We start from the raw sequence: 12,636 nt of genomic DNA, 5'->3' as shown, positions 1-12,636 counted from the left end.
AATTGCAACCTTCACACTTGCAACCTCAAGCAGACAGGAGTCCTTTCTCCCTCCCTGGACCTCATTCCACAGGGATATAAACCTCACTTGCCAGTTTCCCACAGACCTCACAACCTCTGAGGATGCTGCCATAGATGCAGGTGAAACGTCAGGAGAGAATGCTTCTGGAAAACGGCCAGGCAGTTCAGAAAATTCACAGCAACAAATGTGGTGTAGTTGGCCAGTAGCTCAATGTCAGGTAGACTGACTCAGATCCATGTCTCACACCTTGGATAAGGCCACAGCCTTGGATAAGGCCTCAGTTGACACCTTGTCAATCAACCATCAAGTCCTTCGATGTCACCAATGCAAGGCCTATGTTCCTCCATGATGGCATCTCTGCTCTCCATAGGAGCAGACCTGTGAAGAATGATGGGAGCTGCAATCCGCAACACTCTCTGGGGCTTCCCTGGCCCCATTCTCCTCTCTCAAGGAACTCAGCACAGAACCAGCTGCCAAGCCCCAGAGAATGAGCTGGGTCGTGGCAGGGGGGTGGGTCTGGATCGCCTAGGGGGCCCCTTCCCACAACCTGGTTCTATGCATTCACTAGTATTACTATTATTAACATAAAGTTTATCATCATCATCATCATCTACAGAAATAAAAATGAAAGGTTTGTTTGTGGGATTAACAGAACTCAAAAACCACTGGACGCATTGTCGCCAAATTTGGGCACAAGACACCTACTGACCCAAGGAGTGGCCATTACTAAGAAAACCTGATTTTGTCATTTGGGAGTTGTAGTTGCTGGGATGTATAGTTCACCTACAATCAAAGAGCATTCTGAACTCCACCAATGATGGAATTGAACCAAACCTGGCACACAGGACTCCCTTGACCCAACAGAAAACATGAGACAGGGTTGGTGGGCATTGGGTTTGAGAGTTCTGGTTCACTTCCCTCCAGAGAGCACTGTGGGCTCACACAATGATGGGTCACACAGTCTCAGCCGCAGAAGCAAATCAAGGAATGACTTGAGGGCAAACAACAACTACTACTACTACAGAGTTAGAATCCCCGCTCAACCATAGAAAGCCATTGGATGGTTCACACACTCTCTGCCTCAGAGTCAAACCAAGGTATGACAACAACAACAGAGTTAGAATCCCTGCTCAACCATAGAAAGCCATTGGATGGGTCACATACCCTCAGCCTCAGAGGCAAACCAAGGAATGACTTGAAGGCAAACAACAACAACGAGTTAGAATCCCCACTCAAGCATAGAAGGCTATTGGATGGGTCACACACTCTCAGCCTCAGAGGCAAACCAAGGAATGACTTGAAGGCAAACAACAACAACTACAACAGAGTTAGAATCCCCGTTCAAACATATAAAGCCATTGGATAGTTCACACACTCAGCCTCAGAGTCAAACCAAGGTATGACAACAACAACAGAGTTAGAATCCCTGCTCAACCATAGAAAGCTATTGGATGGGTCACATACTCTCAGCCTCAGAGGCAAACCAAGGAATGACTTGAAGGCAAACAACAACAACAAGAATGAGTTAGAATCCCCACTCAAGAATAGAAAGCTATTGGCTGGGTCACACACTCTCAGCCTCAGAGGCACACCAAGGAATGATTTGAAGGCAAACAACAACAACAATGAGTTAGAATCCCCACTCAAGCATAGAAGGCTACTGGATGGGTCACACACTCTCAGCCTCAGAGGCAAACCAAGGAATGACTTGAAGGCAAACAACAACTACAACAGAGTTAGAATCCCCGCTCAAACATATAAAGACATTGGATGGGTCACACACTCTCAGCCTCACCTACAATCAAATAGCATTCTGAACTCCACCCATGAGGGAACTGAACCAAACGTGGCACACAGAACTCCCATGACCAATCTATATCTGTATCTATCTATCTATATATCTATCTATATCTATCTATATCTATATATATAATAAAAGTCAAAGTTTGTATGCGACGGACAGAAGTGCGGCGGACGTAGGGCGGAGGGATATGTGGCAGCGTTCTGATTGGCTGCCGCTGTGGTGCTATTTGCATATGGTCTCTGATTGGGCAGCTTCAATAGGAGCCCCTGGTGGAGAAGAGGGTTCATGGCAGAAACAGGGCATGACAGAAGGAAATTTGCATATGCTCTCTGATTGGCCAGCCTCAAATCCAACATTCCGAGATGACAAAGAGAGGAAAGGAAAGGCCAAAGGGGGCTGGGTCAGAACACTACCAATACAGACCGAAATAGCCACACAGAGAATTTGACAATGGATGATGGGACTTGCAGTCCCTTCACTCACTTCCTGAGACCACTGAGACCCTCGCCAATGACTGATCAAGACCAAACTTGGCACACAGAGTCCCCATGATCCACTCTACATCCTGGTGCACTTTCGAGGAGGACAGACCATGGATGATGGGACTTCAAGTACCTCCACTCCCTTCCCAAGACTGCTGCAACCCTCATCTAATGTCCAATCAAGACAAAACTTAGCACACAGAGCCCCCATGAGCCACTCTACATCCTGCTGCAGTTTTGGAGGAGGGTTGACCATGGATGATGGGACTTGCAGTACCTTTACTCACTTCCTGAAACCACTGTGACCCTAATCCAATGACTGATCAAGACAAAACTTAGCACACAGAGCCCCCATGACCTACTCTACATCCTGCTGCAGTTTGAAGGAGGATGGACTTTGGATGATGGGACTTGCAGTACCTTCACTCACTTACAGAAACCACTGCCACCCTCATCCAATGACTGATAAAGACCAAACTTTGCACACAGAGCCCCCATGACCCACTCTATATCCTGCTGCTGTTTGGAGGAGGGTGGACCATGGATGATGGGACTTCAAGTGCCTTCACTCACTTCCTGAAAACAATGCAGCCGTTATCCAATGACCAATAAAGACCAAACTTGGCATACAGAACCGCAATTATCCACTTTCTCTAATAACCCGGGCAGCGCCGGGTCCCCAAGCTAGTATATAATAAAGAAGAGTGTTTGTATCGGACAGAGGAAGGGCGGCGGGCGGTGTATGTGGCAGCGTTCTGATTGGCTACCGCTGTGGTCTCTGATTGGCCAGCCTGAAATTCCAAGATTCCGATTGGCTGGGCAGCAGTGCTATTTGCATATGGTCTCTGATTGGCCAGCTTCAAGAGGAGCCCCTGGTGGAGAAAAGAGTTCATGACAGAAACGGGGACATGAGAAGGAAATTTGCATATGGTCTCTGATTGGCCAGCCTCAATTCCAAGATTCCAAGCTGACAAAGAGAGGAAAGGAAAAGGCCAGGGGGGGCCGAGTCAGAAAATTACCAATACAGACCACACTTGGCACACAGAGCCTGCAAGACCGACTGCAACCATGGATGATGGGACTTGCAGTACCATCACTCACATTCTGAGACCGCTGTTATCCTCATCCAATGACTGATCAGGACCAAACTTGGCACATAGACCTCTCATGACCCACCTTATGTCCTGGTGTGGTTTGGCCGGGGATGGACCATGGATTATGGGACTTGCAGTTCCTTTGCTCAATTCCTGAGACCACTGCAACCCTCATCCAATTACCAATAAAGACCAAACTTGCCACACTGAGTCTCCATGATGCACTCTACATCCTGGTGCAGTTTGGAGGAGGATGCACCATGGACGATGGGACTTGCAATACCTGCACTCCCTTCTTAAGACCATTACAACTGTCAACAATGATGGATCAGGACCACAATTTACACAGAGAATCCGCATGACCCACTCTACATCCTGGTGCGGTTAGGAAAAAATTGTCAATGGATGATGGGACTTGCAGTCACTTCACTCACTTCCTGAGACCACTGACTGATCAAGACCAAATTTGGCACACAGAGTCCCCATGACCCACTCTACATCCTGGTGCACTTTCGAGGAGGACAGACCATGGATGATGGGACTTCAAGTACCTCCACTCCCTTCCCAAGATTGCTGCAACCCTCATCTAATGACCAATCAAGACCAAACTTGGCACACACAGCCTCCATGACCCACCCTACATCCCGGTGCTGTTTGAAGGATGGACGATGGATGATGGGACTTACAGTACGTTCACTCACTTCCTGAAACCATAGCGACACTCATTCAAAAACCAATAAAGACCAAACTTAGAACATAGAGCCCCCCATGGCCAACTCAACATTCTGGTGAGGTTTGGGGAGTACAGACTATGGATGATGGGACTTCAAGTACCTCCACTCACTTCCCAAGATCTCTGCAACACTCATTTAATGACCGATCAAGTCCAAACTTGGCACACAAAAACCCCATGACCAACTCTCCATCCTGGAGCAGTTTGGAGGGGGATGGACCACAGATAATGGGACTCATAGTAACTTCACTAACTTCCTGAGACAACTGCGAGTCATATAAATAACTGATAAAGACCAACCTTGATACACAATTCCTTTCTCAAATAACCCGGGCAGCGCCGGGTCCCCAAGCTAGTATATAATAAAGAAGAGTGTTTGTATGTGGAGGGAGGACGTAGGGCGGAAAAGTTTGTGGCAGCGTTCTGATTGGCTGCCACTATGCTGCTATTTGCATATGGTCTCTGATTGGGCAGCTTCAATAGGAGCCCCTGGTGGAGAAGAGGGTTCATGGCAGAAACGGGGCATGACAGAAGGAAATTTGCATATGGTCTCTGATTGGCCAGCCTCAAATCCAACATTCCGAGATGAGAAAGAGAGGAAAGGAAAGGCCAAAGGGGGCTGGGTCAGAACACTCCCAATACAGACGAAATTTGGCACACAGAGCCCCCATCACCCACTCGACATCCTACTGCAGTTTGGAGGACTAGGAACCATGGATGATGGGACTTGCAGTACCACCACTCACATTCTGAGACCGCTGTTAACCTTATCCAATGACTGATCAGGACCAAACTTCGCACATAGACCTCTCATGACCCACTTTACGTCCTGGTGTGGTTTGGCCGGGGATGGAGCGTGGATTATGGGACTTGCAGTACCATTGCTCAATTCTTGAGACCACTGCAACCCTCATCCCATTACCAATAAATACCAAACTTGGCACACTGAGTCTCCATGACGCACTCTACATCCAGGTACAGTTTGAAGGAGGATGCACCATGGACGATGGGACTTGCAATACCTGCACTCCCTTCCTAAGACCATAACTGCCAACAATGATGGATCAGGACCACAATTTACACAGAGAGCCCGCATAACTCACTCTACATCCTGGTGCGGTTTGGAAGAATTTGACAATGGATGATGGGACTTGCAGTCACTTCACTCACTTCCTGAGACCACTGAGACCCTCGCCAATGACTCATCAAGACTAAACTTGGCACATGGAGCTTCAATGACCCACTCTACATCCTGGAGCAGTTTGGAGGACGACAGACCATGGATGATGGGACTTCAAGTACCTCCACTCCCCAAGACTGCTGCAAAACTCATCTAATGACCAATCAAGACACAGAGCCCCCATGACCCACTCTACATCCTGCTGCAGTTTTGGAGAAGGGTGGACCATGGATGATGGAACTTCCAGTACCTTCACTCACATTCTGAGACCTCTGCAAACCTCATCCAATGACGGATCAAGACCAAACTTGGCACATAGACCTCTCATGACCCACTTTACGTCCTGGTGTTATTTGGAAAACTTTGGAGATGGATGATGGGACTTGCAGTACCTTTGCTCACTTCCTGAGACCACTGAGACCCTCGCCAATGACTAATCAAGACTAAACTTGGCACATGGAGCTCCAATGACCCACTCTACATCCTGGTGCAGTTTGGAGGAGGACAGACCATGGATGATGGGACTTCAAGTACCTCCACTCCCTTCCAAAGATTGCTGCAACCCTCTTCTAATGACCAATCAAGACCACACTTGGCACACAGAGCCCCCATGTTCCACTCTACATCCTGCTGCAGTTTGAAAGGGGATGGACTTTGGATGATGGGACTTGCAGTACACTTACTGACACCACTGCCACCCTCATCTAATGACTGATAAAGACCAAACTTGGCACACAGAGCCCCCATGACCCACTCTATATCCTGCTGCTGTTTGTAGGAGGATGGGCCATGGATGATGGGACTTCAAGTACCTTCACTCACTTCCTGAAAATAATGCAGCCGTTATCCAAAGACCAATAAAGACCAAACTTGGCATACAGAACCACCATTAGCCACGTTCTCTAATAACCCGGGCAACGCCGGGTCCCCAAGCTAGTACATATAATAAAAGTCAAAACTTGTATGTGGCGGATGTGTGGCGGTGTGGCGGGAGGAGTATGTGCCAGCGTTTTGATTGGCCAGCCTGAAAGTTCCAACATTCGGATTGGCTGCCGCAGTGGTGCTATTTGCATATGGTCTCTGATCGGCCAGCTTCAAGAGGAGCCCCTGGTGGAGAAAAGAGTTCATGGAAGAAACGGGGACATGAGAAGGAAATTTGCATATGGTCTCTGATTGGCCAGCCTCAAACCCAACATTCCGAGATGACAAAGAGAGGAAAGGAAAGGCCGGGGGCTGGGTCAGAACACTCCCAATACAGACCGAAATAGGCACACAGAGCCCCCATCACCCACTCTACATCCTACTGCAGTTTGGAGGAGGATGAACCATGGATGATGGGACTTGCGGTACCATCACTCACATTCTGAGACCGCTGTTAACCTCATCAAATGACTGATCAGGACCAAACTTGGCACATAGACCTCTCATGCCCCACTTTACATCCTGGTGTGGTTTGGCCGGGGATGGACCTTGGATTATGGGACTTGCAGTACCTTTGCTCAATTCTTGAAACCACTGCAACCCTCATGCAATTACCGATAAAGACCAAACTTTGCACACTGAGTCTCCATGACACACTCTACATCCTGGTGCGGTTTGGGGGAGGATGCACCATGGACGATGGGACTTGCAATACCTGCACTCCCTTCCTGAGACCATTACAACTGCCAACAGTGATAGATCAGGATCACAATTCGCACAGAGAGTCCACATGACCCACTCTACATCCTGGTGCAGTTTGGAAAAATATGGAAATGGATGATGGGACTTGAAGTCACTTCACTCACTTCCTGAGACCACTGAGACCCTCGCCAATGACGGATCAAGACCAAACTTGGCACACAGAGTCCCCATGACCCACTCTACATCCTGGTGCACGTTTGAGGAGGACAGACCATGGATGATGGGACTTCAAGTACCTCCACTCCCTTCCCAAGACTGCTGCAACCCTCATCTAATGTCCAATCAAGACCAAACTTGGCACACAGAACACCCATGACCCACTCTACATCCTGATACTGTTTGGAGGAGGGTTGACCATGGATGATAGAACTTGCAGTACATTTACTCACTTACTGAAACCACTGCGACCCTAATCCAATGACCGATAAAGACCAAACTTGGCATACAGAACCGCCATTACCCACTTTCTCTAATAACCCGGTCAGCGCCGGGTCCCCAAGCTAGTATATAATAAAGAAGAGTGTTTGTTTGTATCGGACAGAGGAATTGTGGAGGGAGGGCGGACGGTGTATGTGGCAGCGTTTTGATTGGCCAGCCTGAAAGTTCCAACATTCGGATTGGCTGCCACAGTGGTGCTATTTGCATATGGTCTCTGATTGGCCAGCTTCAAGAAGAGCCCCTGGTGGAGAAGAGGGTTCATGGCAGAAACGGGGCATGACAGAAGAAAATTTGCATATGGTCTCTGATTGGCCAGCCTGAAATCCAACATTCCGAGATGACAAAGAGAGGAAAGGAAAGCCCGGGGGGGGGGGGGGGGGGGCTGGGTCAGAACACTACCAATACAGACCGAAATTGGCACACAGAGCCCCCATCACCCACTCTACATCCTACTGCAGTTTGGAGGACTATGAACCATGGATGATGGGACTTGCAGTACCACCACTCACCACATTCTGAGACCGCTGTTAACCTTATCCAATGACTGATCAGGACCAAACTTCGCACAGAGACCTCTAATGACCCACTTTACGTCCTGGTGTGGTTTGGCCGGGGATGGACCGTGGATTATGGGACTTGCAGTACCATTGCTCAATTCTTCAGACCACTGCAACCCTCATCCAATTACCAATAAATACCAAACTTGGCACACTGAGTCTCCATGACGCACTCTACATCCAGGTGCAGTTTGAAGGAGGATGCACCATGGACGATGGGACTTGCAATACCTGCACTCCCTTCCTAAGGCCATTACAACTGCCAACAATGATGGATCAGGACCACAATTTACACAGAGACCCAGCATGACCCACTCTACATCCTGGTGCGGTTTGGAAGAATTTAACAATGGATGATGGGACTTGCAGTCACTTCACTCACTTCCTGAGACCACTGAGACCCTCGCCAATGACTCATCAAGACTAAACTTGGCACATGGAGCTTCAATGACCCACTCTACATCCTGGAGCAGTCTGGAGGACGACAGACCATGGATGATGGGACTTCAAGTACCTACACTACCCAAGACTGCTGCAAAACTCATCTTATGACCAATCAAGACCAAAGTTGGCACACAGAGCCCCCATGACCCACTCTACATCCTGCTGCAGTTTTGGAGAAGGGTGGACCATGGATGATGGAACTTCCAGTACCTTCACTCACATTCTGAGACCTCTGCAAACCTCATCCAATGACGGATCAAGACCAAACTTGGCACATAGACCTCTCATGACCCACATTACGTCCTGGTGTTGTTTGGAAAACTTTGGAGATGGATGATGGGACTTGCAGTACCTTTGCTCACTTCCTAAGACCACTGAGACCCTCGCCAATGACTAATCAAGACTACACTTGACACATGGAGCTCCAATGACCCACTCTACATCCTGGTGCAGTTTGGAGGAGGACAGACCATGGATGATGGGACTTCAAGTACCTCCACTCCCTTCCGAAGATTGCTGCAACCCTCTTCTAATGACCAATCAAGACCACACTTGGCACACAGAGCCCCCATGATCCACTCTACATCCTGCTGCAGTTTGAAAGGGGATGGACTTTGGATGATGGGACTTGCACTACCTTCACTCACTTACTGACACCACTGCCACCCTCATCTAATGACTGATAAAGACCAAACTTGGCACACAGAGCCCCCATGACCCACTCTATATCCTGCTGCTGTTTGTAGGAGGATGGCCCATGGATGATGGGACTTCAAGTACCTTCACTCACTTCCTGAAAATAATGCAGCCGTTATCCAAAGACCAATAAAGACCAAACTTGGCATACAGAACCGCCATTACCCACTTTCTCTAATTACCCGGGCAACGCCGGGTCCCCAAGCTAGTATATAATAAAGGTGAAAGTTTGTATGTGGAGGACAAAAGTGTGGCGGTGTATGTGCCAGCATTCTGATTGGCCAGCCTGAAAGTTCCAACATTTGGATTGGCTGCCGCAGTGGTGCTATTTGCATATGGTCTCTGATTGGCCAGCTTCAAGAGGAGCTCCTGGTGGAGAAAAGAGTTCATGGCAGAAACGGGGACATGAGAAGGAAATTTGCATATGGTCTCTGATTGGCCAGTCTCAAATCCAACATTCCGAGATGACAGAGAGGAAAGGAAAGGCCGGGGGCTGGGTCAGAACACTACCAATACAGAACAGACTTGGCACACAGAGCCCCCATCACCCACTTTACATCCTACTGCAGTTTGGAGGAGTATGAACCATGGATGATGGGACTTGCAGTACCACCACTCATATTCTGAGACCGCTGTTAACCTTATCCAATGACTGATCAGGACCAAACTTGGCACATAGACCTCTCATGACCCACTTTACGTCCTGGTGTGGTTTGCCCGGGGATGGGCCGTGGATTATGGGACTTGCAGTACCATTGCACAATTCTTCAGACCACTGCAACCCTCATCCAATTACCAATAAATACCAAACTTGGCACACTGAGTCTCCATGACGCACTCTACATCCAGGTGCAGTTTGAAGAAGGATGCACCATGGACGATGGGACTTCCAATACCTGCACTCCCTTCCTAACACCATTACAACTGCCAACAATGATGGATCAGGACCACAATTTACACAGAGACCCAGCATGACCCACTCTACATCCTGGTGCAGTTTTGAAGAATTTACAATGGATCATGGGACTTGCAGTCACTTCACTCACTTCCTGAGACCACTGAGACCCTCGCCAACGACTAATCAAGACTAAACTTGGCACATGGAGCTTCAATGACCCACTCTACATCCTGGAGCAGTTTGGAGGACGACAGACCATGGATGATGGAACTTCTAGTACCTTTACTCACATTCTGAGACCTCTGCAAACCTCATCCAATGACGGATGAACACCAAACTTGGCACATAGACCTCTCATGACCCACGTTACGTCCTGGTGTTGTTTGGCACACAGAGCCCCCATGATCCACTCTACATCCTGCTGCAGTTTGATAGGGGATGGACTTTGGATGATGGGACTTGCACTACCTTCACTCACTTACTGACACCACTGCCACCCTCATCTAAAGACTGATAAAGACCAAACTGGATCTCCTCGACGGGATTGCTGGGGGCAGCGCCATGGAGGGTGGCCACGGGACCAAAGTCTCGGGCACGCAGTTCTAGCCCTGGATCCACTCGGCTGGATCGCTGGGGGCGGCGCCATGGAGGGCAGCCTGGGGACCGAAGTCTCGGTGCGCAGCTCTTGCCCTAGATCCGCTGAGAGGGATTGTTGGGGGCAGCGCCATGGAGGGTAGCCACGGGACCGCAGTCTCGGGCAAGCAACTCCAGCCCTGGACCCCCTGGGTGGGATCACCAGAGGCGGTGCAATGGAGGGCAACGACGGGTGCGCAGCTGTAGCCCTAGGCCCACAGAGCGGGACTCTTGGGGCATTGCCAGGGAGCCAAAGTCCCGGGCGCGATAATCTGGCCTGAGCCAGCACATAAGGTCTCGATGAGAACGGCAGCGGCAAACAAACCGCGACAGCCAGGTCCCTGAGCCGCAGTCTCTGCGAAGCCCGACAACGCGCTCCCAACCCTGGAGAGCGTGGACGAGAAGAGGCTGATGTGCGACATAGCAATATCAGCCACCAGGTGGTGCAGTTGGAAGAGCATTTAAAGCAGCATTTCAGGGAGCAACTAGTTGCCCCTTTAGCTCAGGGTTTTTCTCCTCACGAACGACAATGAGGGTATCATATGTCTCTCTGAGGCACAGAAGGGAAAGGCAAGCCCAGAGATAGACATAGCGCACCCATTCAAGCCAAACAATTGCCCCCCCCCCCCCCCCTCACAAGAGGCGGTAAACACCCTTACCGGCCTGATACGTAGTGCAGTCCCGGCAAAAATCAAAACCAGTAACACAGTTTAACAATAAGAATAGAATGATAGTAATAATAAAGAAGAGAGGGGCTCCATAAAAGACTGCAGTAACCGCTCAGAGGCCGGCAGGGGGAGCAGGGTTTCTCTCTGCACTCTAGACGGAGGCTCAGAAGCGGCTTGCGAAATGGCACTAGATGGAGTTCCCGCCTTTTTAATCAGGCTCTGGTTAGGCTGAGGGCCCTGGCGGCCATCTTGGCGGCCCTTGTTCCTCAGTTTTTTCGCCTACTTTTTGAGGGGAGCACCCTGACGCCGCAATTAGCCAGAAAGGTAAGTGCAAGAAATCGGCAGACATTGGCTGCTTGGGAGTAGAAGGGGCTTTACATATAAGGCCACCTTAAGCCTGGACTCACTATTATTATTATTATTATTATTATTATTATTATTATGAGGTGTGAAGGCCCTGCAAACGGGGCAAGCCTACGAGAGGTGTCCCTCTCCTAGGCAAGCCAAGCAGAGGGAATACCCATTAGTGTGAGGTAAAACATTGGGGCAATCGGCGCACTTTCAAAGAAATGGAAGCCCTGCCTATTAGGAACCAGTTAAGGATCAATGAAGAATCAAAGACAGAATAGCAAAACGAACCAGAATAGGAGCAATCCAGATAATACAGAAGCTCGCACTAAGGTTCTCCAGCTGATGCCCAAGCGGCGGATAGAGGACTGGAGGCTGGCCCCGCCCAGGGGCCTTATATACTCGAGGATGGGCGGGGCCAGGCGGGGAGTAAAAATGTCTTTTTATATTCTAGAACAGGGGTCCCCAAACTAAGGCCCGCGGGCCGTATGTGGCCCCCCAGGGGCATTTATCCGGCCCGCGCTGGGTCACCGTGCCCTGAAGGGCTGCCCCTCCCAAGGGCAGCAAGAAAGGGCCGGATAAATGGGCGCCGTCAAAGCCGGAGGGAGAGCTGGGCACCGGTGTCTGGGGGAGGAGGAGGAGCAGGAGGCTGGGGAGGAGGAAGAAGCAGAGCTGGGCTCCCCTTCTCCACTCGGCCCTCCTGGCTTTAGCTCCCGGCAGGCAGCTCACGCTGGGCTGGTCTAGCAGCATTGCCTGCTCTGGGAGTTGGAGCAGTCGCTTATCTACGCTGCCCAGGCAGCAGCGCCCCTTCTCCTCTTCTTTCTCCAGCTAGCCATCGAGGAGGAGGAGGAAGAGGAGAAGGGGTGTTGCTGCAGTTTCTTCTCTTCTTTCTTCTCTTCCTCTTCGATGGCCAGTTGGAGGAAGGAGGAGGAAGAAGAGAAGGGCCGCTGCTGCCTT

At 49.9% G+C, this 12,636-nt stretch overlaps 1 long non-coding RNA gene across 1 annotated transcript in view; it reads right to left on the bottom strand.

Moving 5' to 3' along the window:
* The window catches only part of LOC137095451 (uncharacterized), a 29,443-nt gene extending 17,402 nt beyond the window's left edge, over nt 1–12,041 (bottom strand). Inside the window, exon 1 of the long non-coding RNA XR_010908846.1 lies at nt 11,971–12,041. This is a non-coding gene — a long non-coding RNA (uncharacterized lncRNA). The remainder of the gene's footprint in view (nt 1–11,970) is intronic.
* Between the last annotated feature and the right edge of the window lie 595 nt (nt 12,042–12,636).

The sequence above is a fragment of the Anolis sagrei genome, chromosome Y (assembly GCF_037176765.1).
Source record: "Anolis sagrei isolate rAnoSag1 chromosome Y, rAnoSag1.mat, whole genome shotgun sequence".
NCBI lineage: Eukaryota > Metazoa > Chordata > Lepidosauria > Squamata > Dactyloidae > Anolis > Anolis sagrei.
The sequence above is the reverse complement of the archived record's forward strand: the minus strand, read 5'-3'. Positions and strand labels throughout refer to the sequence as shown.